This window comes from Lissotriton vulgaris, chromosome 1_2, assembly GCF_964263255.1.
Source record: "Lissotriton vulgaris chromosome 1_2, aLisVul1.2, whole genome shotgun sequence".
NCBI lineage: Eukaryota > Metazoa > Chordata > Amphibia > Caudata > Salamandridae > Lissotriton > Lissotriton vulgaris.
The window spans coordinates 358381204-358407634 of record NC_141686.1 but is presented as its reverse complement, the minus strand read 5'-3'; positions in this window follow the sequence as shown (position 1 = coordinate 358407634).

The window sequence follows — 26431 nt, the reverse complement described above, 5'->3', positions numbered from 1 at the left end:
TTGGCTATTGACGGCTATCTCAATGACTTTGGCCGGGAATGGGAGGAGGGATATGGGGCGGTAGTTTTTAAGTTCAGAGGTGTCTGCTGTGGGTTTCTTCAGGAGGGCACTGACTTCGGCATGTTTCCAGCTTTCTGGGAAGGTAGCAGAGTTGAAGGAGCAATTGATGACATCACGGAGATGGGGTGCGATGATGGAGTCTGCTTTGTTGAAGATGTGGTGGGGACATGGGTCGGTTGGCGAGCCAGAGTGGATGGAATTCATTAGGCGGATAGTGTCTTCAGTGGTGATTGGGTTCCAGGCGCTGAGGTTGTTAGAGGGCGGTTTAGGTTCTGAGGGGGGTGGAGAGGATTGTTCGTTGGAACTGTTTTCGAAGCTGTTATGTATGTCGGCAATTTTGTTGTAGAAGAAGGAGGATAACGAATCGCAGAGGTCTTGGGAGGGAGTGATGTCGTTTGAGGCTGCGGTGGGGTTGGTGAATTCTTTGACGATGTTGAATAGTTCCTTGCTGTTATGGGCGTTGTTGTCGAGTCGATTCTTGAATGCTGATTTCTTGGTGGATCGAATCAGCTGGTGGTGTTTGCGGGTGGCTGCCTTGAAGGTGGTCATGTTGTCGGTGGTTGGGTTTTCTCTCCATGTTTTCTCGAGGGTACGGCATAGCTTCTTGGATTTCTTAAGGTCATCGTTAAACCAGGGGGCCTTTTTGCTGTCTTGTTTGGTGTGATGGTTTTTCAAGGGTGCTAATTCGACAGCGCTGTGAGTGATCCATTGTTTGAATTTGATGGCAGCTTGGGTTGGGTCCGATGAGAGGGCGGGTGGGTTTTGGTTGAGCGATGTGAGGAGTTGGTCGGTGGTGATTTTGTTCCATTTTCTTCGGGGAATAGGTTGTGGGGGGTTGTGGGTCGAGGTGGTTTTGTAGCTGAAGTGAACACAACAGTGGTCCGTCCAATGGAGAGCTGTGGTGCGGTCGAAGGAGATGTGTTTGCTGGAGGTGAAGATTGGGTCGAGCGTATGTCCGGCTACATGGGTGGGGGTGTCAACAAGTTGTTTGAGGTCGAGATTGGCCAGGCTGTCAAGAAGGGTGGTGGTGTTGCTGTCGTTTTTCTTTTCCAGGTGGAAGTTGAGGTCTCCTAGTAGAATGTAGTTCTCGGAGGCGAGGGCATGTGGACTGATGAAGTCAGTGATGTCTTCGCTGAATTGTTTACGGGTTCCTGGAGGACTGTAGATGAGGGTGCCTCTGAGAGTGGTCCTAGGGTCGGTGTGGATCTGGAAGTGGAGGTGTTCGGCGGTTGTAAGGTTATCGTCGGAGCTGGTTGTGATTTTGATGGTGTTCTTATGGACGATGGCGATGCCTCCTCCTGTTTGGACGGTGCGGCCTTTTCGGATGATCTTGTAAGTGTCCGGGATGGCAATGGCGATGTCGGGTGTTGATGATGCATTCATCCATGTGTCAGTAAGGAAGGCGACGTCCGGTGATGTAGTGTTGAGTAGATCCCAGAGTTCAGTGGCGTGTCTGTGGACCGAGTGGGTGTTCAGCAGGATGCACTTCAGGTGGTTAGAGTCGGAGCTGTGTTTGGGGTTAGTGGATGTGGTATGGGTCTTGATGCTGGTAAATTTGCAGGAGTGGCAGGCAAAGGGACCGTGGGTACGTCCCGGGGCAGCTTCGTAGCATTGTGGTGTGTGTCCGGGGTTAAGGGCGAGGAGAGTGGCGGCGTTATACGTTAAGCGAGTGGGGTGGGTATGGCAGGGACCAGGGGGTCTGGCAGTGGGCGCAGTCCAGGCGTGGACGGGCGTGGACGGGCTTACCTTTGGCGCACCTTCGGCGCGCATGCGTGAAACACCATCTGTCATAAGTGGAAAGTGGAGGGGGCGGGGGCGAGGGAGGAGCAGCTGGGAGGCGGTGCGTGCTGGGGAGCCTCGCTACGAGGCACAACAAACAAAATGGCAGCGCTAAACAAACAAACAACCAACCAGGCAAGCAGTCAGAGCTACGATGCAATCAGGCAGTAATGTATTTAATTTACAGTCCGGCAATGCAAGCGCACAATAATTATTCTGCAAAATTAATATTCCCAAGCAGTCACACTACGATACCCAGGCAGCAATCTGATTTGCTCAAGCAGCCAGAGAAAGCATCTCCATTGGTCTTTTTAAGGACAGGAATAATGGGACTGTTACAGATATTGCCACGTTTCTCCTCCACTACGCCCTTGCCCATTAATTCAGATATTATTGTTAAAAGGGCCATTTCTCCTTCCGCGGGCAGTCGATACTGCCGGAGGCGGGGGAGAAGTGCACCTGACTGGATGTGTACCACATGAGGGGATATGTTGAGACACCCTACATCAGTGTCTGATGATGCCCAGAGGGAGGAAGGTAAAGACTGCAATTCTGGTGGGAGGGGACCAGACAGATACATATAGGAAGCTGCGGGGGGGGGGGGGAAATAGTTAGGGATACACCTTGGGGACTACATGATATGGTCGCATACAGAGCTTTCAGTAAATCCATGACTAACAGGTTTTCACTGCAACCTTTAGTAAGGACCAAGGGAGCGTCAACATGTGCTGGGCCAATATCGAGAGGGAGGGATCTGAGACAGGGCTGGTCACAGGTTTTCCTGCAAAACTCACGGAGACATTCATATTGCTAGAAAGGGTTGCCTCTGGGACTGACAGACGTGCAATAGAAGACCTGGTGGCCCCAGTATCCAAAAGAAAATTCTAATCGTTCCCCACAACTGACATTTAAACATACGGGCCCCTTTGATCCACAGGAATTTGCACTCTGGTAATACCCCTTTCCTGGCTGTCCTATGCTTGGTAGGACCCTGTCTCATCATCGTCATCATAATCATCATTGTAATAAGTGCGTGTTGCTTCGTACCCATCATACCTATTGGCCGTGCGCTGCCGGATGGGAGTGTCATCCCTGGGCCTACGCTCTTTATCCTGTGGATGGGGCGGGCCATGGTCCCTCGTCGGCCTCCCGTCCCTGGGAGCGCGAGGCCGAGTTTTCCCTGTTTGGATGTTTTCAGCTAACACAGGGCACTCATCTATCCAATGGCCATACCCCTTACAATAAGCACACTGATCTGTTTGGAGGGCTCCCGTACGTTGAGGGCTGGAGGGGGTAGACTGGCGAGCCCTCGGTTGGGGTTGAGGTCTGAAATTCCCGCGGGCATCGGGACCTCGGGGAGGGTAAGCCTGCTGCAGAAGTGCCTTAGTCTTAAGATCCACGTACTTTCAACTTTCTTAAGGCTGGCAGAAATGTCAGGAAGCAAGTTGCTGACAAACTTATCGACAAACACTGGGCCAGAACCGGGGGTGCGCGGATCCAAACCACTATGTCCCTTGTATTCTGTCTCAAAACGGGTAAAGATTCGATTCGATTAGCTTTATTCAATTTTGAAATATAAAATCATAAAAGCAGCAATACATATATAATACACCATTACATTTCATTTCACAATAAATAACATTATATTAATATAGCATTACATCATTGGAGCAAATCAGCTAATCATTGAGTTTGTTACGAAGTATGTCAAAACAAAGTCTGAAAATTATAGCCCCTCACCCCGTGACCGTTTCTGCCCATCGGAAGGTTCCTCTCTTCATTTAGTCTTGATTGGGGGAGGAGTGATGCTCTGGGATAAAAATCACACAGTTCCCAGGTGTGTATAGGGCCGTCTCCTATTTGTGGCTGCCAGGTTTGAAGATGTGGGACAACGTTATTATTTCTAAAATGTATTACTACCAGGTCACCAGGTATATCTTTTCGAAGGGGACCTAGCCAGCCCACCCTTCTAACACTTCGAATTCTTCCATCAATATCAGGTGGCAGGGGTCTATTTTTTGTTAACCAGAAAACCACCTTATTTCTTAAGTCCTGATGTCTTTCAGATTTTCCATTTGTAAGAGCTGGCACTCCAGAAAGGACGCACACAAACGGAGCAGCCTCCGGTGGAAATTGTATATGGTTAGATTTCCGTGACATATTCCCTAGATTAGGGAATGACCCTTTATGGGGTGTGGGTGTGGGTTCTTTATTCAGCCCTATTCTGGGGAAGAGCTCTGTGCTATTGCGGATGTTGCGGTTACTTTCAGGGTGTTTGAGGATGACATGTGTGAGGCTACTGGATGATTTTGGTCTATGTTACTTTCTGGGGATGTTATGTGGACTACAGTGGCGGGTAAAGACTGTGTTTGGTTGGGGCCTGCCACACGTTTTAAGAGTAGCGAGTTTGCCTTAGTCATTTCCTCTATGCCCGTAATCCTATCCCCTAGATTATTCATTCTTTCTACCAAGGGAGATATTATAGAGTTGATCATGGTTTCTAATAGAGTTGGCCGGGTAGAAGATGCAGAAGTTACCCGTTTCGCTGAATCCTTACATGCTTTAGGGGTAATGGTGATAGGCAATGGAGGGCTTATGTTCAGTTTTTGCTGTTTTGCTTGACTCCCCGTGTGTGTATCCATATTTCGTTTTCTTTTAACAGAGGGCACCTGGGAGGACATTATAGATTTCGTGTTACCTTTTATAGGTAGACAAAGGGGGGTACCCAGCAATTCTTCATTTGATTGGGATAATGTACTAGACTGGGGACTAGTAATGATTGTAGGGCAGATAGAAGCAATGAGTTGGTCGATTCTCGATTCCACAGCAGCATACTTGGATTTACATAAATTATTGAGTTCCTCCAGCAATGATGAGTTTTGTGCTATGTCAACTGTCTGTGAGGGAGATTGCTCACGGAAAATGTAATCTGTAGGCAGTCGTCGTTCTGTTCTCACTTTTAGATGGGCAATCGATGATGTTGCCTTATTTAGGTAGTGGTCCAACGTCCCCTTGGCCAAGTCCCTCTGGAGAATTGGATTTTTGCGCACCCCCTTGCATGTCATAATGTAATTGGCTTTGATGTAATTAGCACAGGAACAGCAACAAACACCTAGAAGGATCTACAATTGTCACAAATCACAATATGATTTCCCTTGGGGAGGGCCGGAGTTTGCCTATGAATAATAATCAGGGCTCTTTACCTCCTTCTGTTGCACTTCCAAGGGGGGTGGCCCGACCCTGCCTTTTCTGGCCTATGATGGCCTTAGATAGTCCAGCCCTTGTCCCGCCCTTGTCCCGGGCTTCTCCCGGCGGCGACCCGCGAACCTGCGACGCGTGGGCTGTCCTCCTTTTGAAGCGCCTCCTGGCGCAGGAATGAGGTGTGGAGGCGTGCTCCGCCGCTAGGGCGTCTGGGAAATGGAGTCCTGTACCAAATGCCCCCCTCTCGCTGCGGCCGCTGGTGTGGCTTTTGCGGCGGCGGAGGGGAGTGATTCAGCGGCGGTGGTCCCTGCAGTGGGACTTGCGAGGTATGCCCACGATTTCTGGTTGATCCCCCCAGGTAAAAACGGGTAAAGAAGTCAGCCACATTCTCATCTTTTCGCTGCCTACAGGCATTTATTTTATCCCAGTTAATGACAGTTTCCGGCAAAAGTGCTTTCATAAACGTCATTATTTTACCGCGCAAAGTCCGGATGGCAGCTTCTGGTTTAGTCCCTCCTACCCTTGCTTCTTCCATAGCCTCTAGTTCAGCCCATTTACCTCCCAACACCGCTTCATGGTCAGTATGTCGAATTTTGTCCCACATCTCACTGGGGACAATTGTACCAAAAAGTAAATCTATATCCTCAAGAACGAGCATACCTGCAGATATAATCTGACCTAATTCTCTGTAAAAGGCAGCCGGATTCTTCCGGGGATCTGGTAATTGTGTTTTTTTAACTGCATTACTTCTGACCTTTTCCAAGGAACTTGAACCCAAAGTCTGCACCAGTGTGCCTCAACAGCCCCTCGGCCATTATTTTGGGCATCGGTAAGTGCGTTAACAAAGACAGGGGCCACCTCTCTCATTGGCATAGCTGTTTCTAGAGGGGTGTTGGGAAAAGCGGTCATATCCCGGTAAGCCATTAAAGCAGACATAGCCCCAAACATCTCCTCTCCCTGAACATAGCCACTTTTTATTTGCGACCTAAGGTCCATTAATCCGGTGGGTCTCTGCATAAGCGCATTCTCAAATCTTTGCATGACCAGGGTACACATGTATTCGTCCCAAGTGGTCTGTTCTATAATTGTCTACTGGGAAAAGGTGGACCATATTTCTTTAAAGGCATAAATATTCCTGTTATTTATCCAACATTCACAATGTTGCCTCTGTAGGCCATTTTCTCGAAGGGACGAAAAGCTGACTGCAGAGTGCAAGGAGGCCAGTTGGGGGGGTGGGAATTCAACAATTTATATAAATCCTGCTTAATTGTAGACCACGGGGAAGCAGGAAAAGGGCTTGTAGGGATAAAGCTGCAGGGGTTGAGTGGATGTAGACTTGTTGTCATTCCCATAGCGAGGACAGGGTTAGCGGGCGTGGTCTGTGTTGTAGGAAAAGTCGGGAGGGCTGGTGTGAAAGGGAGAACAGTAAGAGGGGCAATGGGGGCAGGAGTGGGCTGTGGCGGGGGGACATGCGGGGTGTGAGGCTTCAGGGCAAGGTACATTGGGGCATATGCAGGAGGGTTTTCTAGCATGGTATCAAGCAAAGAATCACCTTCTTCTCCCCCTTCTATATGGCCCTTTCCTTTCTCTTCACGAACTGGATAACATTTTTGTACCCGGGCCCCATGCTCCCTATCGGCTATTTCTACTGACTTTGTCATTTGATTTTGTAAATTTTCTCTGCCGTGGTCGGCCATTGACATACGTTCCTGTTTTCTTTCTTGAGCCTTTTGCTTTCTGGCTCTCTGCTCCCTCTCTTTCCTCCAAAATCGGACAAATTCAAACATAAACGGGCGCGTTTTTCTTTTCATTAATTGTTCCTCTAAGTTGTTGGGAATTGGGAATTAAAGGAGCCATAATGTAGCCACTGTAATTTCGCATCACTTTGTTTCGTATATTTTACCCAGAACGAGGAAAACATTATGGCAGAAGGGCCATGTTTAACCTACATCGTACGGTCAGGGGTCCCTTCTGGAGGAAGCGGACAAGCCACCTCCAGCTGGGAGTCCTGTGTACACATACAACAACATAATTTCTTGAACTTACTACTGACTGGCATGCTTAAAAAATAGAGAACAGACACCAGCGGGTTTTTAAAACTCACCTCGCTTGCTTGGCTTTTGCAAAAGTCAATAACAACAGAATCATACAGAACAGACACCAGCAGGTTTTTAAATATTCACCTCACTTGCTTGGCTTTGGCAAAAGTCAATAACAGCTTGGCTTTTGCGAAAGTCAATAACAGAATCATACAGACTTGGTGGGTGATCAGTCCACCCTTACCTTACAGGGGTAGTTCTCTTCTGCAGACATAGGGCTGTGTCCTGCTCCAGAAATTATTTACTAGAGGACTCCGGTGAGAACGCAGTCAAGTGGCCCAGACTGGGTGGGGAGGAACAGCGGGCGAGTCGTTCGGCTTACCGGATTGCAAGAATCTCTCGGGTAGGGTACCTCCGTCGGAGTCTCTCTGTGCACCTCCTCACATCCACCAGGCCTGATCTTCGTGCTCGTGGAGTCCCTATTCGTGCGCCATTTGAAGAACCGGAATAACCCTCTTACTGGGTCCCGACGGCGGGGGAACCGCCCAAATCTTCCATACCCTTCATACGTAGTAAAAGGAGACACAGGAGCCTTCATCTGCAGGAGGAACCCAGATTTATTCAATAGCCCAGGCTATGGAACAGAATCCCAAGCTAGTCAGAGACAATACAGAGGAGGCTGCTACTTCACTCTGTAGCTTACAAGCCTTTTATACTTTTTCATCCCAGTCTGTTGGCTGTTAGTTCATTGTTTAATCAGGACAGTGTTTGCAGTTGATAACCAGATCCATACGACGTTTTTAGATGGTGACCTGGTCAAGGCTTGGTACACAGATCATTGTTCACTCGGCTTTGATCAAGGCTCAGTCCTTTCAGGTCATTGTTCAATTGCCTTGATCAAAGCCTGGTCTTTCAAGTCATTGTTTAATCACCCTGATGAAGGTCCAGCAGTCAGACCATTGTCCATATAACCTGATCACTATGTCAAGGATGTTTACCAGGCTGGGAGCAGGAGATGGAAAATAAATCATTTAATCAGGGTGTGAGTATCTCGTGGCTTTCTGGTGAACTGCAGAGAACAGGGGGGGTTGAGCGTGTGACATTTCCTGGGCAGAAATACAGGCTGCAAGATGGTTTTTGTCGTGTCAGTTAGAATTTTCCTCAGGCATCAGCAAAAAAGACCAGGTGGGTCGTGTGGAAGTGTTTGACAAAAGATGGCAATGAAAAAGCAATGAAAAAGCAATGAAGTCACGGTACAAATGATGCCGATGAGAAGAACACTTTTCCTCAGGAACTATGACAGAACAATCAGGCAGCAAGAAGCAACAAACACACCCCACCAACCAGCTTGCAGGGGAAGCTGAACACAGACACTATCACCATATCTAAGGGGGAGTAACCTCACAACAGAGAAGCCCCCAGAAGGAGGCGCACCAGCATAAACAGACACAGATGCACCAAACAGGGAGACCCGGCGGGAGCGCACACGCCACAAAATGCACCTACCGCCACAACCCTAAGGAAGCCAAGAACAGCAGAGGCACAGAAACATAGCAGAAGGGCAGGCACAAAACACCACCCGGCATTCATCAAGGGCACCTATCAACCTGTGAGGCGCCCCCGAAAAGGCAGCACCAGGCCTGTGAGCACCACAACGCAAACGCTGAGACATAACACAGGAAAACCTACAGTCAATGGGATAAAAGAGAGCCCACAGGTCAGGAAACATTCCAACAACAAAAGACATAGCACAGCTATACACAAAACGAAAAAAGGTTGTCCAACCCAGAGGGACTGAGTTACCAACGGGAAGGAGCACGGAAGGACCAAAAAGCCAGCAGCAATTGCCCAGAGGTGCTTATTTAGTCACAACGACAGCCAGAGCACAGCTCCAAAGTGCTGCAACAAGCCCAGGGACAACCATAGGCTAAGGAGGCCCCAAAACACAGGAAGCACTGCACAGCCGAACCCACATACAGACTGGACCACCAGGATACAGGGAATCCTCTGCAGCCTAGGCCAGGGGACAAGCACCCACAAAGAACGAACGCGCTGAAATCCATAAGAAGCGGACAAGGCAATGCCACAAAAACGATCCGACAACACCCAAGGCCAAAAGCAGCAAAGCAACCCCATCCATAGCCAGCGTTTTTAGCCTTCAGCACCAGGTTCTCCTGGGGGACTCCCATTCGGGTACTAACCAGGACCGACCCTGCTTAATATTTGAGAACTGGTGATTCGGGGTGGAACAACCATAGGCCCAGGCACCCACCCCTAGAGGCCAGACACCAAAGACCAGATGCTGAGGAGCAAGCCCACCCAAACCCCTGTGGCAAGACTGAGACCCCCGGCACAAAAACCAAGCCCCTGAAGGACACATGAGCCAGACACAGGGAGCCACGGCAGAGGGCTGCAAGTGAGCCCACACATAGCAGACAAAAAAGCACCACAGGAAAAAGTGCAGACACCAGAGGGCCAAGGCCCCAAATGCCCACTCAGGCCAGAGAAGGCACTGCAGCCCACCGGCCAGGCGAAAACCAGAGGAAAGAAGCAACACACAAGACTGCGGCATTGCTAGCAGGCAAACAAACGCATCCCACCATGGCGCACCAAACAGAAATAAGCCGGTGCCAGGCAGAAACACTCCCTAGAACACCACTGACAGGGAAGCCGAGAGCCAGCAACATTGCCCCACTGAAGAAAGGCACAGCAGGCCTCCAGCTGGGAGAACAAAACCAGGACAAAGTCAGGAAGATATCTGCCGCACCACAAGCAGACCCCCCCCCCCCCCACGTGGGCCACAGGAGACACAAGACAGCACCCCTGGCTATAGAAAAATTGGGGACAGGCACCCCCTCCCCCGCGCGTCCTGACAGGGAACCAGCAGGCTGGGAGATGCCAAAACCGTGCGTCCGACCCCACAGCATCGACAGCAGGAACAGAGAGGTGCCACAGATCAACAAGCACACATTCGGCGCTCGAGAGAACTGCACCATGGCCGTAGGCCCCGTAAAGCGGACGCTGACGGATGTGCAATGGAAGAGCCCCCAACGGCCCACCGTGCAGCCGTCACACAGTCAGACACACACCCCGGCCGGAGAAAGGCACAGCAAACCTATGCCTGGCAGAAATCAGCCCAGACAACAGCACAGGCCCACCCCAACAGGACGTGAGCACCATCGACCTACGGTCAAAGCGAAAATATGCAGGCAACCAAAGCGTGGGAGAATATGTCAAAGCATCAGCAATGCCTCCCAACAGAGAGGAGGAGACAGACTCCTTAGCACTGGTACATGCCCTCAAGCTGGCCGGAGGTAAGCAGCGCAGACCTCTGGCCCAGCAAGAAATGAAACGAGGGAGGAGCCCCGATCCACCGCCCTTAGGCAGACCCACTCCTCCCCTTACCTGAAATGACATGGTCACCAGCAAGCCAGAAGAGAACGCAGAAGCCTTTCCCAATGACCGCCAGCACCGTGTGGCCAGAAACAGAGCCATCACGAACACCAGAGCACGCGTACAGTGGGTGCCCTAACCCAGAACACACAACACAGCCGGAACAAGCACGCCGCACCGCACCGCACAGCAAAAAGGCAGCCTACGATAACGCCAACCAAAACAGCAAACCTACCCTGGAGCGAGCGCGCCGCACTCAAACCACCATGTCTACAGACACAAAAGAACAGGTCTTGTGGAGGGGGCGTTTTCTGTTTATTTTGGTAGGGGGTGTGTCTACGAGGCACAGGGGCCTCATTGCGTAATGGAGATAAGCGAGAGGGACTGGAGGTAATGAAATCCTCTAAGGCTGACTTTGGAAACTGACAGATTTATTAAGTTCGATGCAAAGTTCGATAATTTTCCCTGCACTCTGGCTCTCACTCCTAATATTTGTCTTTATATATGTAAATGTCACTTTTTAGTTTCTCGCTTTTCCTGTTGTATACTCTCAGTTGTTTAAACAGTTAATAAAAAGATCAATTTAATAAGTGTATGTTGTAGAGAGGCAAATAAGTGAAAGAGAGACATGCTATGGAAAGTGGGGCCAAAGAAATAAGATCAGGGGTCAACACTTATAGATTTGCTCCAGGATTATTCAGTCTATTTTTACAAACAGCCGAAGGTGCTAACCGTCTCCTCCCCGTGCAGGCATTTCCAGTCTTTCTTCCTCGCATACTACTGCTGCGATGCCTATGGGGCGCCATGCTCTCTACAAATCCCGTCGCATATATGGCAATACACCTGATTCAGGCAGGAGACTCCAGATTTTCTAAGCCAAAGTGCCTTTTTTTTAGCTGTGTCGCTCTTGAAATTGCCTCTGCTTCAATAGACGTCAATGGGGGAAATACATTCTCCTGATTTCTTTTTTAAATCTGGCACTTAAGTTCTTGTTCTGAAATGTTGGCATTTATGCTCTCCTCCTGGCTCTGAATGGGGAGAGGAGTATCTGAGGTCTGTGAGGGTCTAAAAATGAAGATACCTGCACAGACCCTCGGAGGCCCCTCTCACATATAGGAGACACAGACCCTCAGGGGCCCCTCCACTCTGAAGGAGGCACAGACCCTCAGGGGCCCATCTCACATATACAAGACACAGACCCTCAGGGGCCCCTCTCACATATACGAGACACAGACCCTCAGGGGCCCCTCCACTCTGCAGGAGGCACAGACCCTCAAGGTCCCCTCCCCACTGCAGGAAGCACAGACCCTCAGAGGCCCCTCCCCTTGCAGGAGGGACAGACTCTCAGGGCCCCCTCCTACTGCAGGAGGCACAGACCCTCAGGGGCCCCTCCCCCTGCAGGAGGTACAGACCCTTAGGGGCCCCTCCCCCTGCAGGAGGCACAGACCCTCAGGGACCCTTCTCCCCTGCAGGACGAACAGACCCTCATGGGCCGCCCCCCTCCCCCAGCAGGAGGCGCAGACCCTCAGGGGCCCCTCTCTCCTGCAGGAGGCACAGACCCTCGGGGGCCCTCTCCCCTGCAGGAGGCACAGACCCTCAGGGGCCCCTCCCCCCTGCAGGAGGCACAGACCCTCAGGGGCCCCTCTCTCCTGCAGGAGGCACAGACCCTCAGGGGCCCCTCCCCCCTGCAGGAGGCACAGACCCTCAGGGGTAATTCTCCCCTGCAGGAGGCACAGACCCTCGGGGGCCTCTCCACCTGCAGGAGGCACAGACCCTCAGGGGCCCTTCTCCCCTGCAGGAGGCACAGGCCCTTAGGGGCCCCTCCCCCTGCAGGAGGCACAGACCCTCAGGGGCCCCTCCCCCTGCAGGATGCACAGACCCTCAGGGGCCCCTCCCCCTGCAGGAGGCACAGACCCTCAGGGGCCCCTCTTCTCCCTGCAGGAGGCACAGACCCTCAGGGGTCCCACCCCCTGCAGGAGGCTGGGACTGGACAGGACTCACTGCTGGTGCTGACTCTTGCCCCCTCTGACCCGGACAGGATGACACTGACAGGAAGAGAGGAGCTCAGCCTCCGCTGCTGGTGCTGACTCTGCCACAAATGACCCCACACTATCACACCCACAGACCTGAGGAGAGCTCATCTGTCGCTGCCGCCGCTGACCCGGAAGTGAAACTCTTCATTTGCAGACTCTGTCTTTATTACTCTCTGTTATATTTTCTATGTTGTAGTTTGTATCATCCATCTCTCCACCAGTGGAGCCCTGTAAGGATGATGAACATGGATTATATCTTAGCAATGTTGTAGTTTTTATCATCCATCTCTCCACCAGTGGAACCCTGTAAGAATGATGTAACATGGAATGTTGTTGTATGAAAACCACAGTTAGAGAAGGGCTGAGAGCCTTGCTGGCTGCTCCTGCTGGGGCTGTATTACTGATGGAGTGATTACTACTCTCACAGGCCAGGGAGAAGCAGCGCGTGCCGACTCGGAAGTGAAACTGTTCAGTTTCTTACAGCAGAGGAAGGTGAGGAGAGGAGGGCCCGAGGGAGGGGGAACAGAGGAGGGGGGGGCAGAGAGGGGAGAAGCAGAGGTGGAGGGAGGAAGGTGGCAGAGGAGAGGGGAGGAGGGGCAGAGGAGGCGGAGGAGGGGGCAGAAGGAGGAGGTGCCAGGGCAGAGGAGGAGGAAGAGAGTCCATGGCAGAGGGGGAGGAGGGCCTGGGGAGGAGGGACAGGGCAGAAGAGGGCAGAGGAGGGCCCGAGGCAGAGGAGGGGGAGGAGGGCCCAGGGCAGTGGAGAGAGGGTGAGACTTGGGTGAACCTGGGCAGAGGTGGGGGAAAGAGGAGGTAGGCGGGGCCAGGGCAGAAGAGGGGGGAGGAGCTGGGGCAGAAGAAGGGCTGGGGAAGAAGGGGGGAGGGGCCAGGGCAAGGAAGAGGGGGAGGGGAAAGGATGAGACTTAGGTGGGCCTGGTGCAGAGGTAGGGGAGGAGGGGCCAGAGCAGAGGGGGAGGAGGGGCCGGGGAAGAAGAGGGGGAGGAGGGGCCAGGGAAGAAGAGGGGGAGTGCAGGGGCCGGGGCAGAAGAGGGGGAGGAGGGGCCCAGGCAGCAGGAAAGGAGGGGCCTGGGGAAGAAGTAGGAAGGAGGGGCCAGGGCAGAGGGGGAAAGGGGCCCGGACCAGAGGGGGGAGAGGCCGGGGCAGAGGGGGGAGGAGGGCCCTGGGCAGAGGGGGGAGGAGGGGCCCGGGCAAGAAGGGGGGAGGAGGGCCCGGGCAGAGGGGGGAGGAGGGGCCCAGGCAAAGGGGAAGAGGCCCCTGGGCAGAGTAGGGATGAGGGCGGCTGGTTCAGAGGGATGAGGAGGGCCCAGGGCAGAGGTGAGGGGGAGGTGGGGCCAGAGGCAGAGGAAGGAGGAGGGGGAGGGCCTAGTTGGCGCGATACAAAACTAAAAAAACAAAAAACTGTGGGTGCAGAGAGTTTAGCAGCAAAGCAGGGGGCAGCACCAGGTCTCCTGCAGTCCCTGTTTGCAGCAGTGGCTCAGCACATGAGCTCATACAGATGTTCAGTGCTATGACTCGGGGTCAGATGCAGGGGGCAGCACATGAGCTCATACAGATGTGCAGTGCTATGACTCGGGGTCAGATGCAGGGGGCAGCACATGAGCTCATACAGATGTGCAGTGCTATGACTCGGGGTCAGATGCAGGGGGCAGCACATGAGCTCATACAGATGTGCAGTGCTATGACTCGGGGTCAGATGCTGGGTGCAGCACATGAGCTCATACAGATGTGCAGTGCTATAACTCGGGGTCAGATGCAGGGTGCAGCACATGAGCTCATACAGATGTGCAGTGCTATGACTCGGGGTCAGATGCAGGGGGCAGCACATGAGCTCATACAGATGTGCAGTGCTATGACTCGGGGTCAGATGCAGGGTGCAGCACATGAGCTCATACAGATGTGAAGTGCTATGACTCAGGGTGAGATGCAGGGGGTAGCACATAATGCTCACACAGTCGTACGACCCACAGCGGGGTAAATAAGGCGTTGGATGTAGTGTGCATGCCATGAGCCTCTCACACTCATCGTGCAATCTATGAAGTGTGAATGCAGTTCATGTGGTGCCAGCTCTCATAGGATCCCTCTCTGAAGGGGTATTTACTGTGGTGTTATCGGCCCTTGGAGTATCTTGGGGGTCAAAGGCTCTCTGTCCCCCTCCTGCTGCCCCTCCCTCTGTTCATTTAGGGGTGTCCCACCCAAGGCTCACTGGTGGGGGCTGAACATGCATCAGGGGGGCCACAGGTCTTATCCAGACCAGCCCTGTGAACCGTCGGTTCGACCAGCACTCTACAGTTTTACCACACCAGATGAGGGCTGGTCAGCTCATTACTCCAGGCACTTCCCTCCCGCTTTCAAAGTTTTATCTGCTCTGGACATAGCTCATCTCCTCCACTCGCCTCTATCTCCACTGCTCCAAGAAGTGGCTTGGATGATTCACCATGGTCCCAGTAGGTTCACCCACCTCTGTATGCGGAAGGCCTGCACTACCATGATAAGGTTGGGAGCTGGCATGCTTCTCTTTCTGTTCCCCTGGTGCTTCTCTTTCGGTTCCCCCAGGTGCTTCTATTTCAGTTTCCCTGGGTGCTTCTCTTTTGGTTGCCCCAGTTGCTTCTCTTTTGGTTCCCTTGGGTGCTTCTCTTTCGGTTCCCCCGGGTGCTTCTCTTTCTGTTCCCCTGGTGCTTCTCTTTCGGTTCCCGTGGGTGCTTCTCTTTCAGTTTCCCTGGGTGCTTCTCTTTCAGTACCCCCGGGTGCTTCTCTCTCAGTTCCCCCGGGTGCTTCTCTTCTGGTTCCCCGGGGTGCTTCTCTTTCGGTTCCCCCGGGGTGATTCTCTTTCAGTTTCCTTGGGTGCTTCTCTTTCGGTTCCCCCGGGTGCTTCTCCTTTGGTTCCCCCGGGTGCTTCTCTTTCAGTTCCCCCAGGTGCTTCTCTTTCGGTTCCCCCGGGTGCTTCTCTTTTGGTTCCCCTGGGTGCTTCTCTTTTGGTTCCCGTGGGTTCTTCTCTTTCAGTTCCCCCGGGTGCTTCTCTTTCGGTTACCCCGGGTGCTTCTCTTTTGGTTCCCCTGGGTGCTTCTCTTTCAGTTCCCCCGGGTGCTTCTCTTTCAGTTCCCCCGGGTGCTTCTCTTTCAGTTCCCCCGGGTGCTTCTCTTTCAGTTCCCTTGGGTGCTTCTCTTTCAGTTCCCTTGGGTGCTTCTCTTTCGGTTCCCCCGGGTGCTTCTCTTTCAATTCCCTTGGGTGCTTCTCTTTCGGTTCCCCCGGGTGCTTCTCTTTCAGTTCCCACCGGGGTGCTTCTCTTTCAGTTCCCCCGGGTGCTTCTCTTTCAGTTGCCCCGGGTGCTTCTCTTTCGGTTCCCCCGCGTGCTTCTCTTTCGGTTCCCCTGGGTGCTTCTCTTTCAGTTCCCCCGGGTGCTTCTCTTTCGGTTCCCCCGGGTGTTTCTCTTTTGGTTCCCCTGGGTGCATCTCTTTCGGTTCCCCTGGGTGCTTCTCTTTCAGTTCCCCCGGGTGCTTCTCTTTCGGTTCCTCCGGGTGCTTCTCTTTTGGTTCCCGTGGGTGCTTCTCTTTCAGTTCCTCAGGGTGCTTCTCTTTCAGTTCCCCCGGGTGCTTCTCTTTCGGTTCCCCCGGGTGTTTCTCTTTTGGTTCCCCTGGGTGCTTCTCTTTCGGTTCCCCTGGGTGCTTCTCTTTCAGTTCCCCCGGGTGCTTCTCTTTCGGTTCCCCCGGGTGCTTCTCTTTTGGTTCCCCTGGGTGCTTCTCTTTCGGTTCCCCTGGGTGCTTCTCTTTCAGTTCCCCCGGGTGCTTCTCTTTCGGTTCCCCCGGGTGCTTCTCTTTTGGTTCCCGTGGGTGCTTCTCTTTCAGTTCCCCTGGGTGCGTCTCTTTCAGTTCCCCTGGGTGCGTCTCTTTCAGTTCCTCAGGGTGCTGCTCTTTATATTCAGCAAGAGCCAGGATCATTGGAAGACTTGTGGGTGGGAGACTGAGCCTTGCCACTGTCTGCAGATGTCTCATCCCACGGGTCAACTATCCTGCAGTCGTAGTGGAACGGACCCCCAACCCCACACTATGCTTCAGTCCTTTAGCTTCGGTCAGTACTGTGGATGTGGCTCTACGGATCTGGGCCCCGGGCTGCCCAGCACTGCTTACTGTTGGGGGATTCTGGGGTGCTTAGTGTAAATGTTGGTCCAGGTTGTACTAGGTTTCACTGCACTTTCTGGTTCTAATTGAAATATTCTCAGTAAATCATCACCGTTACTCTGCTCTCTCATGCAGTATCGGTCACTCTTTAACCTTGCGCACGCGCACCGTCTGCAGCCGCTTTGTTTGGGGCAGAAATGAATGGGCAATCTTCCCTATTTTGGTCTTGATTAAATAAATTGCTGTCCTTACTCTGAGCCCGAGGTAGCGGCAGACAGCGCCCTATTGTGAGTGAAGGACTCTTTTCATTTTGTGCCCAGCTCACTTGGTTGTGTGATGTTTAATAATTGTGAGTCTACATGGCCCACGGGTATATATGACTCCCTTCAGTTAGCCATGGGTCATTAACAGCACATTGCATTATGATATTTTTGCACCCATACTAACAGTGCTTAAACCCAAACTACATGTCCCAGAATGCTATGTTTCCTTGCTAAAAGTTAGGACTTAAGGTGTACTGTGCAATGGGGTCACTTTGTGACCTTGTTATAGTACATCAAAGATTTAATCTGGTCTCAGTGTGTGGGTTTAAACTCCTTTATATTGGGAAAGGTTCCAGAATGGGTCCATTTGTGATTCTTACTAATTTTCACAAAAAATGCTTGTTTTTTAATTTTTTATTTGGGGAAGATTATCACTCTAATGGATTAACAGTTGTGCAAGAAGGAAACAAAAGTATATTTTGACAGAAAAATATTAGTTTCATCTTTTTTAATACATTCCTAAGCTCTTTTGCTCACAGTTCTATACATTAAACTCTTTGATGTCCAAACCTTCTTCTCCAAAGAGTTGTGAGGGTTTTATCGAAGCAGATTTATAAAGCCCAGCTAATTACCCACTAAGGTATCCAGCCACTGGTAGCCATGCTGCTTCGGTGAATCAGTTCAACAACCATGTCGTGAGTCCCTCCCTGAATGGAGGTTGAGGCCGGAGGTGGAGGGGGAGGCTGTTCCAGGACTTCGCTGCGAGGTAGGAGAAGGAGCGTCCCCTACGGTTGTTTCGGTGGATGCAGAGCGGTGTGAGACAGGGAGGTGGAGCGCAGATGTCTGAAGGTTTGGTGGAACCTTAGGTGGTGGTTGATATAAGCTGGTCCTTGGTTTTGCAGGGCTTTGTTGTTGTGGGTCAGGGTCCTGAATTGACACATTTTGTGGACGAGGAGCCAGTGGAGTTTCTTGAGGTGTGGGGTAATGTGGGTGTGTCTGTGGGGGTCAAGGCTGAGCTTGGCCGCTCAGTTCTGTATGGTCTGCCGTCTCTTCAGGGTGTTTATGGTAATTCCTGCATAGGGTGTTGCCGTAGTCCAGGCAGCTAGTAACGAGGGGTTGAGTGATAGTGCGTCTGGTGCTGATTGGGAGACATTTGAAGATATTTCAGAGCATGCAAAGAGTGAAGTAGCAGGCGGAGGAGACTGTGTTGATGTGTTTTTTTGTTTGAGTTTGTCCAGGAGGATGTAGAGGTTCCGGGCATGGTCTGTAGGAGTGGGTGAGGGTCCTAGTTCAGCAAACCACCAAGAGTCGGTGTTCCCGTTGATCAGTTCTTCTGTTTTTTCTGTCTTGAGTTTGAGGCAGTTGTTTTGCATTCCGTTGACGACGCTGTTTCAAACCAGCATATGAAACTATAACTTACAGTTTACTGAGCTATTAAGGGTTTGTAGAGCCCCGGGCAACACATATTTGGGGCTCCCTATTAGGAATACATTTGAATTTATTACCACTTTTAGGTTCAATTGAAGTCCCTGTGATGCCGAAAAAAGATTTAATCATGTTAAACCTTCACAACCCGGGGCCGGCAAAAGCATCTAAAAGCCCAAGCTGGCTAGAGTCCACCAGCCAAGTACTATCAAAAGAAGCTTGAGCAAACATTGATAAAGATATTTATTTTTGAGTTTGGGTCTAGATCTTTTACATGCAAAAACATTTTATGTGGATATCCAGCCAGCTTGTTATTCCCATTGCAGGGAAACCTGCTACGTTTAGTGGACTAGTGCATAATATTACAATAAAAAGACATATGCATATAGCACAGGAAATTGTAGCTTTAGTTGCAGAAAATTTGTTACCGTAAATATAGCCCTTTTGCCATTGGCATTCCTGCTACAGCAACGAAAAATCAAAGCACTGCTCTGAGGATTATCAAAGTCCCATCTAATAACTCCCCTTCATTTCTCTTCCCCTGCCTTGTCCATCTTCACTTCTATATATGTGAAACTTTCCAGCTCGGCAGGTACCTGTGAGCCTCCTGAGTAAGATAATGAGACACAGGAGATGTACAGAGACTTAAAGAGAACAGTAGAGCGAGAGACATGAAGTGGAAGGGAGAGACGGAAATCATGTAGAAAGATATGTGAGGTGGAGAGGAAAAGAATATAGAAAAATGTGAGGAAGCCGGATGGAAAGATGAAGAGTGGTAGATAGAGGAAGATGTGAAAGAGAGGTAGAGTTTAGAGTGAGTTAGGGAGAAGGTAATGTAGAGAGGCAGAAGAGGACAGTATTCCAAGGGGGAGGTGAAGAGAGAGAGGTAATGTAGATAAAAGGTGAATTAGAGAGAGGTAAAAGCAGCAAGAAGTGGATGATGCACGATAGAGAGAGCAAAATGAGAAGGGGTAGAGCACAACATTTCAGGTAACGAGAGCGGAATGAGGTAAAGTGTAGAAAGAGGAATCTGCTGTAGAGAGAAACGAGGAATTTGAAAACATATATGAACTAGAGCAGTGTTTCCCCAACTGTGATCTGTGACACATTCCCAGGGGGTCATCAGGCAGCAGTTTAAAAGCTTTGAAAAATTCCTTGTAGAATTAGCAGTTTTCGAGCAACAATAAAAGTGTCAAGATAACACCAGTGATTAATGTACCTGCTGGGTAGATGAGAGTTTTTTCCAGTGGCAGGCTTGACTTATCTAATGTAGCACAGAGGGTTAATATGCCTGCTGCAAAGAAGGCATACCATGCATTTTAAAAAACAGTATTTTATGTGCATAGGGCAGTGGGTTACTTCTTTTGTCACAGATATTCTTGTGTTACTCTGCAGCTCATAAGAGACAAACATTATCTAGCACAGTGACCTATAAACTGCCATCAAAGAGCTGCTTACACACTGCATGGTACAAGTGAGTAACTTACGTTTTTCCCAGTCTTTCATTATCCTGATGCTGCTAAAGGGGTTTAATTTGGTGGAAATAGATTTCTATTGTTACAGTCAATGCTAACCACTGTGTTAATTTCTGAATTCTGAGTTTGTGCTTTTCCAGACCAAGCACTCTTTAAAAATGCCCACCAGTATGAATGACATGTGAATCCTACACTTTGTAGTCCCCTTTGCCTTATGTAACATTTTCTATACATTAATTTTCACGTATGATTCATTTTCTCTATATGTGTGTGATGTAAAGTGCTCTGACATCCTACAGTGGTATGAGAGATGCTATAAAACAAATGAAATACATGTGACAGAGAGGATATGGAGAGAGGAGAGGCACTGTTGAAGGGTGATAATAAGGGAATCATTGAAGAACCCGAACAAAGATTGTTGTACCCAGGTGAATAGTAAGGCCATCATTTACTATTCCATAAAAGATAATACAATTCAATATATAATGATGAATGTGTTTTAGAATGCACCATTGTATCCTAAATTTTCTTGGGGAGAGCCTTCCAAAGCCCCCTCTGTAGTGGTCAGGCTCACTCACTGCACTTTGGGATGCACTGTATGGGGACTGGTCTGAACACATTTGTCAGGGCTGCTTTGGGTTTCCACTCTGGCCTCGGCAGGAGCAGGAGCCTTGTGCTGCAAAATAAAACTAACCCTTTAAAAGTTAATCACGGAGATGCAGCACCAACCTTCCCATTAAAGTTTTGAGTTTTTTGCAAACTCTTTCAATATAAAATGCTAAAATCCTTAGTAATTCGAGTGTTCGTTTTGTGTGCATATGTGTGTTTATTTTTTTCAAATTACTCTTTCAATGTTTGAAATTTAACATACAAATTGCTGGGGGTCCCTGGCCTCCAGTGGTGAGTCAATGGGGGTCCTCAGGAGTCAAAAGTTTGGGAACCCCTGGACAAGAGAAAGAGAGTTGATGTTAATATGGAGATATCGAGTTGTGGGAAAATTAAAGAGGAAGAGACAGTTAGGTAGAGCGATCCGTACAGATACAGTTTGAGAGAGATAGTTGAGATGGAGGGGGTGAGGTGAAATGGAGAAGGAGGTCCAGAGAATGATGCATTTCTGAGTGAAAGATCGAGTGAGGGAGAGAGAAAGAGAGAATAGTTAATGGTTGAGGTAAAGCAATAGAGGTAGCCAGAAAGTAGTAAGATATTTAGAGATGTGAAGGAAAGGGAACAGAGGTAGAAGGTGAGAAAGGGAGGTGGTGAGATTAGGCAGTGAACTAATAAGGAGTTTAATCTAAAATGTATTCAGTGAGTGAGGAGATGGATGGGGCAGAGAGAGGTGAGTCAGAGAGAAATGAGCTAGTAAGGAGGAGAGAATGATGAGGATGGAGGTGAGGTAAAGCTAGAGATGAGTTTGTCTGAGAAGTGCAATGGAAGGAGGAGAGATACAGGGATTGTTGGACTTGGGCCTTTTTTGCAGGTTCACTCCCAGACTTTTTGCCCTTAGCCTCTGGCATGGTGGTAGCGATTTTAGGCCTCTGCGCACGTTAGCACCGAGGCCCAGTGTAAAGTGCGTGCACACTCTGAGTGCGTGTGCTGAGAGTGGCCTGCCCTCCCATAGGAATGCATGGGGGATATGTGTGTCCGTGGTAGGTCCTGATATGTGGCGAGAGCAGGGTCGAGTTTGGTATGTGCGAACTCGTGAGGATAAATCCTGCGCGATGGTGTGCGCAGATTTATTGTGTCTAGTGGAGAAATGCCACTTTTAGAAGTTGGCATTTCTGTGTGCTGTGAGATGTGAATTGACTGTCTGTCTTGTGATTGACAGGAGCTGGCTGGTGTGCTTGGCTTCAGGAGCCAGGATGAGTCTTCCCGGTGGTGAATAGGGAGATCTGCATGTAGATGGGAGGGAGGAGTTGCACCTGGTACCTGAGTAGGTCTTGGCCTTCCCTCCACAATGCTGGCTCCACCCCCTGTGGTGTGTCTGATGTCCCTGGCCTGTCCTGTGAATAGAGAGGGGAGCTGAGCAAAACAAAGTGCTCCAGAACCAGTTGTATCTGGTTCTCCCCTTGCCTGCACCTTTGAGAACAAAGGATTTAGCTGTATAAAAGAAGGGGCTGTGACCCCATAAGGATGTTCTTGTTTGTGGACTTGAATCTACCAGGAGAGTGCTGCTGCTGGGGCTCAGGGGAAGGTTCGCCACCCTGGGCTCTGCCCAGCCCCGGGATGTCTGGGGGACTTCTTTCTGTTGGGACCCTGCTGCCTGGCCAGAGGATGACTGGGGGGGACTCTTGTTACAGGGAGCTGTCTGGTCCATTTTTCTTGCCCCAGGACTCCGTGTGCTTCCCAGCGCCCCGTGAGCACTCTGCTTTGGTTCCCCGTGGCTCCTTCATTGCAGGTGCCCACCCCGCTCAATTATGTCTTTCCTGCAGGTGCCCACCCTGCGTTATGGCAGTTCTATTTTTGATCGTTGCAGGTGTCCACCCCGCATGGTCACCGTGATTGTCCCTATGTGAGTTGCACGAGTGCTTACCCCGCGACGTTGCCCGCATTTATTGAAGCAGCGTGGGTGCCCACCCCGCTTATGGCTGCTTGCAGACCTCATCTCTAGCGCGGGTGCCCACCACGCATTTCACCGTCGCGGCCCGAGCCGCGTTTTAACCCCTTTCAAAGCCGCTGATGTTGCGCTGGCCGGTTCTGGAAGCCAGGCTGCTGTGCCTGACTGGGGCGGGCCTAGGGCACTTCATTTACGCTCCCCCCGCGGCCGGGGAGAAGCCACACAGTGTCCCGCGGGCGCTATCTCCAAAGTCCCGTTCCCGAGATGGGGGACCGGGTGAAGATGCACCCCATCCTGGCTCCTGGTGTTGTATGGCTGGGATCCCAGGAGTGAGGGGAGCCCCGGAAGCAGAGTCTCGCCCGCTATTCTCGGAAAGGAGACAGCCCCCGCAGAGAGAGAGCAGCCCTGTAAGGAGGGGGCTCGGGGTTGTCCCTGATTGTGTCTCGGGCGGCCCCACTTGGCAGCGGGCCGCCCCAATGGTGATGGCTCATTCCTGGTAAGAGCCAGGTGGCTCCAACCATTTAGCGATAATTATTTTCCGAGGCCCAGAGGAACCCATGCTTTATAGCCTAGGGGATATGGTTGACTTCTAGAGCCTAGAAGGCTCCAACAGGTGCATCATTTACTCCAGAGCCAGATGGCTCCAACGTTCATATAAATTACTTTCAGAGCCCTGTGTGGTTCCAGCAAAAGGCCACATTTCATAAAGGGCCAGCATTGGCAGCGCGCCCTGACTCTGGACAGAGGGCATTTGAGCCCCTTAGAGATGGCCAGTTGGCCCAGGAGACTATTAGGTTTACAGGGTGTAAGGCCCTACCTTGTGTGAGTTATATAGGTGCTAGGTAATGTGATGTTCATAGTATGTGCTATGCACCTTCATTTATGATTATAGATGTGCTTTTAATGCTTGTCAGGTTTTACCCACTGTCTTGGGTTTTATTGTGATTCTCTACTGTGGTCTAGGTTGGATTTATTCCCTATTTCAGGTTATGTAATTATGTTTATTTTCTAATGCAAGGTATGTTTAGGAGATTGAGGTCTGCTACATTCAGACTTATGAGGGTGGCACAGAATAGAGTTCTCGCCCTATATGATACTGTGCCTGTTAGGATTTATGTTACAGTTTGACGCTGAGTATAGTGTCTTGTCAGTGATTCCTGGTTGTGTTCTAAGATTATGGTGTGTTCTGACTTTTACTAATCTTTATCAAGTGATGCTTCTAAAGGTTGCCCACGTGGCCCGGTCATGTGTAAATAATCCCCTGTAAATATTGCCCGTGCCAGTTGGCACAGTGTATATTGTGTGATTACCATCTAATGTGTTTTATGATAATACTAAGGCTATTTTTATATATAACCTTGTGTGGATTTCCTTTTGTGTTGTGCCCAGTAGGTTGTTACTGTGTGTGTTGTGCAAATCACCACCCAGACAAGCCTGACTGCTTGTGCCAATCTACCAAGGGGGTGAGCAGAGGTTATTTTTGGCGTGTAACTCCCTTGCCCTGACTAGAGTGGTGGTCTCTGCCTGGCTTTGGCACAAGCCTTAGCCAACCAGAGATCCCCATTTCTAACAGGGATGTAATAGAGAAACAAAATAAGTGTGGTACAGAGATAGGGATGAGGTAGAGAGATTTGTGTAAGGGAGCAGGGATTAAGAGTGATAGATATAGATGTAGGTACGGAGACTGAAGAGAGGCAAGGGCATGAGGGAGTGGTCTAGAAAGATGGAGCAGAGTGAGGTATATTGGATGAGAGGTAAGGTAAGGTAAGGTAATTTTTATTATGCATGATTAATTAAAACCGTTGCATACATTAAATGATATTTAAAATCAAAACCACTACTACAAAAGAGTTAATCAGTGCTAAAATAATTCCCTATAAAAAAGGGATTAACCATTGTGATTTACATAAAAACTGTATAACGCTTTCAATGTTTTAATCAAGTAAAAAATCGATCTCAAGTACTTTGCATTATTACGCAGTCAGTCCTTCGAATCTTTGTCAAAGTTTTTATTCTGTGGATTGTTATTTTTTTCTCCATGGGATCCCCTTAGAGCTCAACTTGTAGAGCTAGGGCGTTGCCTTCAAGGATGCATTTTTTCAGTCTCTGGTCATTGAGAGCAAGTAATTTTATGAAGCGGCAATTCAACTGTACTGAGATTGGATTAAAGCAGTGGATTACCGCCTGCCTGCAGGACCTGATGCCGTGCTGATTAAAGGATGGTTTTAATAAAGTTTTCCTTATGTCTTTTAGTTTGTCGCAAATACAAATGATGTGGATGAGGTTCCCGACTCCACAGGCACAAAGCCTGCATAGCTGATCACCTCTTCTGCTTTCCCAAGGTGGTAAGAATGGGTTAATTGAACCAACTCCCAGGCGAAGTTTTAAGAAATTTTCTTTAGTTGTTAACTTTATTGCTGCATTAAGGTAGGGTTGGGGTTTGCAGGCTTAGTAATTGTTGAGCACTACCCAACCATGTGCTCGCTTCGATAATACTTCCTTATACTCAACAATAGATTTAAGTCTTGTTGACTTTGTAACTAGTTTGTTGAACACACAGTGAGCCGTCGGGGTATTCCAAAGATCTGTCAGACCTAGAGCTTTGATGGAGGACAAAAAGTATTTGTTAGCTGTTGATTTCCCTGTAGGCGTTAGTTCAACCCAGAGATGTTTATTTGGGGAACCAATCTCGGCAGCTCTGATTTTATGCCAGCATTTTACATAGGCTCCCATTCTCTCTGTCGCCTGATTTTCTAAGCCAAATTCCAACCGTATTTGGGCCGGAGAAACGTATTTAGGGAGCTGAAATATCACTTGGAAGGAAGTTGTTATTATGCTGTTTAAAGTTGCTGCATCTCTTCCTCTCATCGACTCACTCCCGTAGGTGATTGTGGGATGCAATTTAGCCCGCAGGACTTTTAAGAAGGGGTCTAGTGACAAGTCGGGCAATTTCTTTTTCAAGGGTTTAAGTGCCAGGTAAGTCATTGCACCTTTCCTTCGCAACAACTCCAGCTGGGGCTTTGAAGGAGTTGTTATGGTCTAAAAGTATGCCCAGGTACTTATAACTTGTTACTTGCTGTAGGCATTTCCCGTCAAGATACCAGCTGGGGCTTATCTTTTTGTGGAAGTTTACCATCATGATTGTACTTTTTGCAAAGTTTATTTTTAAGGCATTCCGTTGAGAAAAGTTACAGGTCGCGTCCAACAGATCTTGAAGACCAATAGGGGTTCGGCTGATCAGGACTAGATCGTCCGCATATAACAGATTTGTCAATGTCGTGCATCCTAGCCTCGGTGCATGTGATGAACAACTGTCCAGTTCCCCCGGTAGGTTCCGCTAGGAAAAGGTTAAATAACAGTGGGGCTAGGACGCACCCTTGTTTGAGTCCCTTAGTTGTGGGAATTCTGTTTGAGATTTGGTTTTTATCCTGATCCACGTGTTGGTGTACAAGAGTCTCAAGTCAAGTCAAGTCAAGTCAAAAATTTGTATAGCGCACTACATACCCAGAGGGTTTCAAGGCGCTAAGGAAGGGGAGGGGGATTATTTGTCAAATATCCACGTTTTAAGCTGCTTTCTGAACGCTAGGTGGTTCTGGGTGAGGCGAAGGTAATTGGGGAGTGAGTTCCATGTTTGAGCAGCCAGGTATGAAAAGGATCTGCCTCCCATGGTGGTCTTGTGGATGCGAGGTACAGTGGCGAGGGCTTGGCTGGAAGAGCGTAGTTGGCGGGAGGGGGTGTAGAAGGACAGTCGAGAGTTGAGGCAATCTGGTCCGATGTCGTAGAGTGATTTGTGTGCGTGGGTAAGCAGTCGGAAAGTGATTCTCTTATTGACGGGTAGCCAGTGGAGGTCTTTAAGGTGACCAGAGATGTGTTCGTTGCGTGGGATGTCTAATATGAGCCTGGCTGAGGTGTTTTGGATTCGTTGGAGTTTCTTTTGGAGTTTAGCGGTGGTGCCTGCGTAGAGGGTGTTTCCGTAGTCCAGTCGGCTCGTGACCAGAGCGTGGGTGACTGTTTTCCTTGTTTCGGTGGGGATCCAGCGAAAAGTTTTTCTGAGCATGCGAAGAATGTTGAAGCAG